The sequence below is a fragment of the Mytilus trossulus genome, unplaced genomic scaffold, assembly GCF_036588685.1.
Source record: "Mytilus trossulus isolate FHL-02 unplaced genomic scaffold, PNRI_Mtr1.1.1.hap1 h1tg000373l__unscaffolded, whole genome shotgun sequence".
NCBI classification, from domain to species: Eukaryota; Metazoa; Mollusca; class Bivalvia; order Mytilida; family Mytilidae; genus Mytilus; species Mytilus trossulus.
This window is the reverse complement of record NW_026963340.1, coordinates 2,623,631-2,631,132: the sequence shown is the minus strand read 5'-3', so window position 1 is coordinate 2,631,132 and position 7,502 is coordinate 2,623,631.

Sequence of the window (7,502 nt, the reverse complement as noted above, 5' to 3'; positions counted from 1 at the left end):
CAAACTAAACAGTAGAATTAGCATGAAAAATTTTGAAATATCGGAAGCAATACACTTGTTGTTTCCTTCTTTCTCGTAGCTGGTCATCTTTGAATTTGAATTATTAGTTCTAATGTATTGTTTATTTTTTAGAACTGATTGGGACTAGAATATCATAAACTATCAAATGACAAGTTCATATTTCCTGGCTTACTTTATAAAATGTGTATTAGTAGTAACAGACTGGGTTTTATAAAGTTTTAGTTTCCTTATTTTCTGTGACAATAGTTTAACGTTTGCTGTGATATTAACTATAAGTTTAAAATTAAATGTTTTTATTCATAGTCTCAACTTGATGTATTGGAACACAATATTAATTGGACAACTATCAGGCATAGCGTATTAGCCAACAGACAAGAGCCGAGCAACGCGGTACATAGAAGATGCGGATGTTTTCTTAGAATAAGTTATTGTTTGCATTTTGTCCAGCAACGAATAAGACAAAAATATAAATAATATTCCCGACTTAGAACATGCATTTATAGAATCTGGCAGGGTTAAACATTATCTCTCAGCCTTTCCCTAATCTTCGACTGTGGTATTTTAGACAAACAAATGAAAATAGCTTTACTCATTATTAAAAACGATGTACTAAAATTAAGACCCTAACTAATAAAATAAAACGACGAAAGACACAAAGTACCGATATGAGAAGGCTTGTTCAAAACCTGAATAAATCGTGTTCTCCCTGGCTAATGTATTTTTTAAGATAAATACTTAAAATTTCCGAAATCCGTCAAATTTTCGTTTTTTTCTCTACCTTTTGGTAGGGTAAATATTAAACTATAGAAATAAACATTAGTTTTGTTAAAAATATATAAAGAAAACGCTTTCAGTGGCGGATCCAGAAATTTTCATAAGTGGGGGCCCACTGGCTGTCTAAGAGGGGCCCGATTTCGTCACGTTTCAGTGATTCGCTATATAAGCAACCAAAAGGGGGCCCGGCCCCTGCCCCCCCACCCCCCTAAATCCGCCTCTGCCATTGTACCGTGATAATCTGAATGCATATCGAAGGGAAGATGGAAACACTTTAGAAATTAACAAAATTAATGGCAGTTCCAATCCCTAGTTGTTTCAGCAATTTTTCAAATGAAATGTGTGAAACATGTATTGCCACATGAATCTGAGGGTATATTTCTATAGATGCAGAAATCTTAATCTGCAACAGGCCACCTACCAATACCCTTTATGCTCCTGTTACGCAGTCTTCTGCGACTGAGTTTTCTTCAATAAACTATAAACTATGTACAACTACGAGAGTTATTGTAAGAGTTAATTTTCATAAAAGGAGGCTAAGGACACTAGATTTAGCGTACCTTTTCCGACCAGACGTGGATAAGTATTTATACATCCCGCATCGCCAAAAGGACGCCGAACTTTGTCAAGGCCAGACGGGAGAGATCACCTTGACAACTACATACACAGGGCTAGATAACATGTCGATACAAACAAAGCTCTCATGAATGTCTAGACAAATGCACATTTACAACCACTGGGTCGATGTCACTGCTGGTGGAGATTTATTTCCCCGAGGGTATCACAAGCCCATTTTACAGTACTTTTTGTGCTGACATGAATTGTCATTGATATGGTTATATCTATAAATTTACTGCTTGAATATTTTGGAATTTTTTGAAATACTAAGGCTTTTCTACCTCAGGCATAGATAACCTTAGCTGTATTTGGCAAAAAGATTTAGGAATTTTGGTCCTCAATGCTCTTCAACTTCGTATTTTATTTTGCCTTTTAAACTGTTTTGGATTCGAGCGTCACTGACGAGTCTTTTGTAGACGAAACACACGTCTGGCGTATATACTAAATTTAGTCCTGTTATCTATGATGGGTGTATTTATTGCCATACTCACCATTTCGTTATTTCATAAATCGGATTCATGGATTCGTTTGTTAATTGTACTCGATGGTTTCAGTTTTACCACGTTTTTTTTCGATTCTGGATTTTTCAAAATGATATTATTATCCTAGTAGTTGTGGAAACTTTCATAGTGCTATATGATTACTAATACATGATTATATCAAATTTGTCTTCAGTTAATTTGTCGATGGTTCTGGCACCGTTCTGCAGTCTCATTTTACATTTTATTGGTTTATCATGTTTATATTTATTCGATTGCTGCATCACATCGGTATTATAACATGTAATTACAGAAGAAAGTTTTTTTTACGGATTTGATTTAATTGATGAACTGGGGTTAACCAGCCAATGGCAAATATTACATGTAAATTTGGAAAATAACGTGCATAAATTAATATGTAATTCGATCTGCTTTGATCTAAACCAAAACTGGTAAGGTGATGAGGAGTTTTAATTTAGTGATTAACAAGGTAACAGTCCTTTCACCCAACTTTGACAAATTGTTCCTTATTATGAGCATACCAGTTCGTAATGCCACATGCTTGAAAAAGAAGCAAAACATGCTAGTTTTCAAGTCTTTAGGAATTGGATGTGCAACCTCATCAAATCGAGATATACTAAGATTTTTGTTTTATATAACGAGATAACCATTTGATTTTTCAAAAATGGGGGTATAATTATACATGTTCCTCGACTGAATATTTCTTACAAGGCTAGACTTTATAATTGTTTAAATACTCTCTCGAGTCCATCTAAAACAACAATGCACACACTGAAACGTCTCCCCTGCTTAATATAAAAATAGAAGATATGGTTTGATTGACAATGAGACAACTATCAACAAGAGACGACCAAAATGACACAGCAATTAAAAACCAAGTTGGTTGAACTGTTTTAGAATTGATTTCCAGTAATTATTTAATCAATTAGACTTTAAAAAGATTTTTTTTCCCCCAGATAATGACTTTCTTCTACTTGCACGGATTATCCATCATGGGTTGCATTGTCTGATCTGTTTCGCTGATTTTCAGAGGTCGCTTTAACCTATTTATACAGTAAGTGGGTATGGGATTTGCCTTTGGCAAATGTAGCTGTTTATATCCTTATTTTTTGGTTGTTTAAGAAAGGACAGTTGTCTCACTGGCAATCATACCTCATTCTAAATTTCATTGTGAGGAATTTAATATTCTTTGGCAAATGTAGCTGTTTATATCCTTATTTTTTGGTTGTTTAAGAAAGGACAGTTGTCTCACTGGCAATCATACCTCATTTCTAAATTTCATTGTGAGGAATTTAATATTCTTTGGCAAATGTAGCTGTTTATATCCTTATTTTTTGGTTGTTTAAGAAAGGACAGTTGTCTCACTGGCAATCATACCTCATTTCTAAATTTCATTGTGAGGAATTTAATATTCTTTGGCAAATGTAGCTGTTTATATCCTTATTTTTGGTTGTTTAAGAAAGGACAGTTGTCTCAAGGTCAGTGTAACACTTATCAATTCAAAGTTTTAAAAAGTTTTGAAATTTTAGATTTTTGGAATTTTGATCAGAGTTTTAAAATATCAAAATTTCAAATTGTGTTAAAGTTTTGAAATTTTGAAATTTTAACCAAATTATTAAAATATCAAAATTCTAAATATCGTTTATAAATTTAATAGTTTATAAATTTGTTGAAACTTTTAAAATACTAAACCTAACGCGCAATTTTGATTATTTCACTTTTTGAAAGTTTGATTTTTTAAATGTTTGCTTAAAATATCAAAATAGAAAAGGGGCAATAAGAGGGATACCTGTAAAAAGCGAAACGAAATAAAAGCGGAACGAAACGAAACAATATGAATTAAAAACATACTGATACTTAAAAGTTTATGTATGAAATAAAACGGACATGTGTAAGCGGTGCAAAATTGGATGACAAAATTAATATTTCTTAAAAGAAGATAATCTATTTAAAAAACAGACGTACGGCTCTGATATTGACCATTTTACCTGCTGGTTTTATGATACTGAATGATAGTGTCCTAATTAAGGTTGTGCTAGTCCACAGTGTGGGAGGTTTTTAATATAATCTTATTTACGCTGAAATTAAGACGGTACTAAGATCCAATATCAGCAAATTGGAACCAAGATACTGTTACAAGGTATCTACAAAAACTCATCATAGATGGATACCAGAATATAAATTTTGCCGGTTTTTGCGCCAGACGCGCGTTTCGTCTACAAAAGACTTATCATTGACACTCGAACCAAATGAAGTTAAAAAGGCAAATAAAGTCAAATAAAATTGAAAAGGCCAAATAAAGTAAACTTTTAAATCCAAAGTATAGCTCTGGTTTTGTAAAAGTTGAAACCTTTCATATCATATATAAACGTATACCATAAACATTATTTTCACGAGCATTCATATTTATGTAATAGTTGCCGCTGTATTACATTAAGCACCCATCTATCCAGTTGTAGGTGCCGGCATTTTGAAAGTTGAAAATTGTGTTCAAAAGTTTCTATCAGCGATAAATGGTAATCTTCTGGGGAACCAATATTTAGAAAGTCCCCGTTTTTTTACTTGATATTACCACTAGGGGCTTCGATAATGGTACATTAAAATATTCTGATCCCTAATTTGATGATATAATATTCTGTGCCAGCAGAGGACAAAAGAAAAATTATCCATGCCTTTTAGTGTTAAATTTTGAACCAGACAAGTTGATTAATAGCGATGAAAAACTTAATAAAATTGTAATGCTTCGACAAAACAACCTCACCACACTTTATAAGTTAAATGGTTGCTCCCTTAAAGACAACGTTTGAACTGGTTATCATACACGTAGCTCCACTATAGGTTCTAAATCAACCACTGTTTTATAATAGTAAACAAAAGGAATAGCTTTTTTTGTATTAAAGGATATTATTGTCCCGTATTTGCATTTTGTTATTTGGGTATTTTTAAGTTATCGTACGACAATCGACTTTGAGCAAACTAAAAGTACACATGTACATCCAGTCAGAATGGGGCGTGCAAAGAGAAGCCACACTGTCAGCTGCATGATGGATTTTTTCCATTTTTGGCCGTACACTTATGTTGCTCTCGAAAAACCAGTTAAGTAAAGAATTCACCTACGGAACGCTGAAACTCAAATTTGAAATTCAAGAAAAATAAGAACGAAACAATTAAAGAGGTGTTTGTACGGAAGCGTATTAGCGCCACACATTTTTTTTTTTATTTTTCTTCCTATGTTTGCGTTATATAACGCAAACCTTTGCGATATAACGCAAACCTTTGCGATATAACGCAAACCTTTGCGATATAACGCAAACCTTTGCGATATAACGCAAACCTTTGCGTTATAACGCAAACATCTTTATTTCAATTATTCATTAAGTTTTGTATATATGTCCGTCTGTCATTCATTTCGGATGTGATTTACTAGTAGATAAAAAAAGAAACATACATACAAGGCCAAATCATTATAATAAATATGCATAGGAATAATGGAATAATTGAAGTGCAATTATACATAAATTAAGACTGATTTGTGCATCAGAAAAGTATATAATTTAACAAGAAAATAGATATAGTATATAGTCATATTAAAATTGAAAGATCAAAAATAATGTCATACAATTGTGAAACCTCCAAGTCAAATAGACAAAATGATCTTTCTGCTTTAAAATGAATTATTAATAAGGAAACATTTTTTTTAAATCTCAGAATATGATCAAGATTCTTTGATAGAAAGTCATTGAATTTTCATTTCAATATAATGAAGTATTTTTAAGATGCTTGGGTAGCAATTTGAATAGAGAGAACATAATTTTATTAATGAAACATCTTCATTCTATACATTTATTGCCAAAGGGTAGTTTGTTTGAATGTAACCTACTTTACACAGTTCTCAAACGAGAGCTTACTTTGGAAGTATATTTATATTCGGTTATAGCTATATTAGCAGGGTTGATTTTTTTCTTAGGTATAACCTCAATTTACTCAATTTTCTTTGTAATATATATACTAGTAGTAACTTGGATATCGTTTTTGGGGACCTTATAGTTTGTTGTTTAGTGTGAGCCAATGCTCCGTGTTGAAGACCGTAATTCGGCCTATGATGGTTTACTTTTACGAATAGTGACTTAGATGGAGAGTTTTCTTATTGGCACTCATACCACATCTTCTTATATTATTATGCTCATTATTAGTCATTGATATGATCTAATTATTCAAGTAGTTTACTTTGCAATTACTACAAAGGTGATAAATTTTATTATATCCAGCCTCCTCCATTAATAACTACTGTTTCCTTTGAATCTTAAATAAGAAACGAGATAAAACAAATGTTTGCGTTATATCGGCGTACTACAGTACATGTATCACCGTCATTGATGGCGATCCGATGGATACATCTGTTGTAGGGTTGTCACTGACTCAGACGTACTTATGAATATAATTATTTTCTGTGACTGTATCTTACATTAATTTGTAGGATCCTTTACTATAGATAATTTAGCTGATCTGTAACAATAACATCTTCATGCCTTATATATCATGTACTGTAGTACGCCGCTAGATTAAAACTGACGTGGAAAGGTAACATATGGCCACCGAAAGCTCTTTTTTTGAGAGCCCAGGTGGTCGTGTGGTCTAGCGGGACGGCTGCAGTGCAGGCGATTTGGTGTCACGATATCACAGAAGCATGGGTTCGAATCCCGGCGAGGGAAGAACCAAAAATTTGCGAAAGCAAATTTACAGATCTAACATTGTTGGGTTGATGTTTAGACGAGTTGTATATACATTATGTACACAGCCATGTATCACCGTCATTGATGGCGATCCGATGGATACATCTGTTGTAGGGTTGTCACTGACTCAGACGTACTTATGAATATAATTATTTTCTGTGACTGTATCTTACATTAATTTGTAGGATCCTTTACTATAGATAATTTAGCTGATCTGTAACAATAACATCTTCATGCCTTATATATCATGTACTGTAGTACGCCGCTAGATTAAAACTGACGTGGAAAGGTAACATATGGCCACCGAAAGCTCTTTTTTTGAGAGCCCAGGTGGTCGTGTGGTCTAGCGGGACGGCTGCAGTGCAGGCGATTTGGTGTCACGATATCACAGAAGCATGGGTTCGAATCCCGGCGAGGGAAGAACCAAAAATTTGCGAAAGCAAATTTACAGATCTAACATTGTTGGGTTGATGTTTAGACGAGTTGTATATATATATATATATATATAGAGAGAGAGGGTTAGACATTCCCTTTGTTTTACAAAACTGATTGCAAGCAAACATTTGATATCATAATAATGGAAATATTGATTGATTTATTAACAGCAGGTGTTAAAATACCACTTTCAGCACTAGAAGTGGTGGTAAATTTTTGATAGGAGCAAGCCAGAGTGAACCATTAACCAACTTTTGAAAGGAAGACCAACATTTCTAGTCCATTGATATTGAAGTTGAACAGATCTGACATGTGTAGGGTTCCAACTGATAACATCAGTATTGACATGGTAGTGATACAATAGCTGAAATACTTAGTGTCAGATCAAAAGATAGATGTAGGATAAAAAAATTAAATAAAA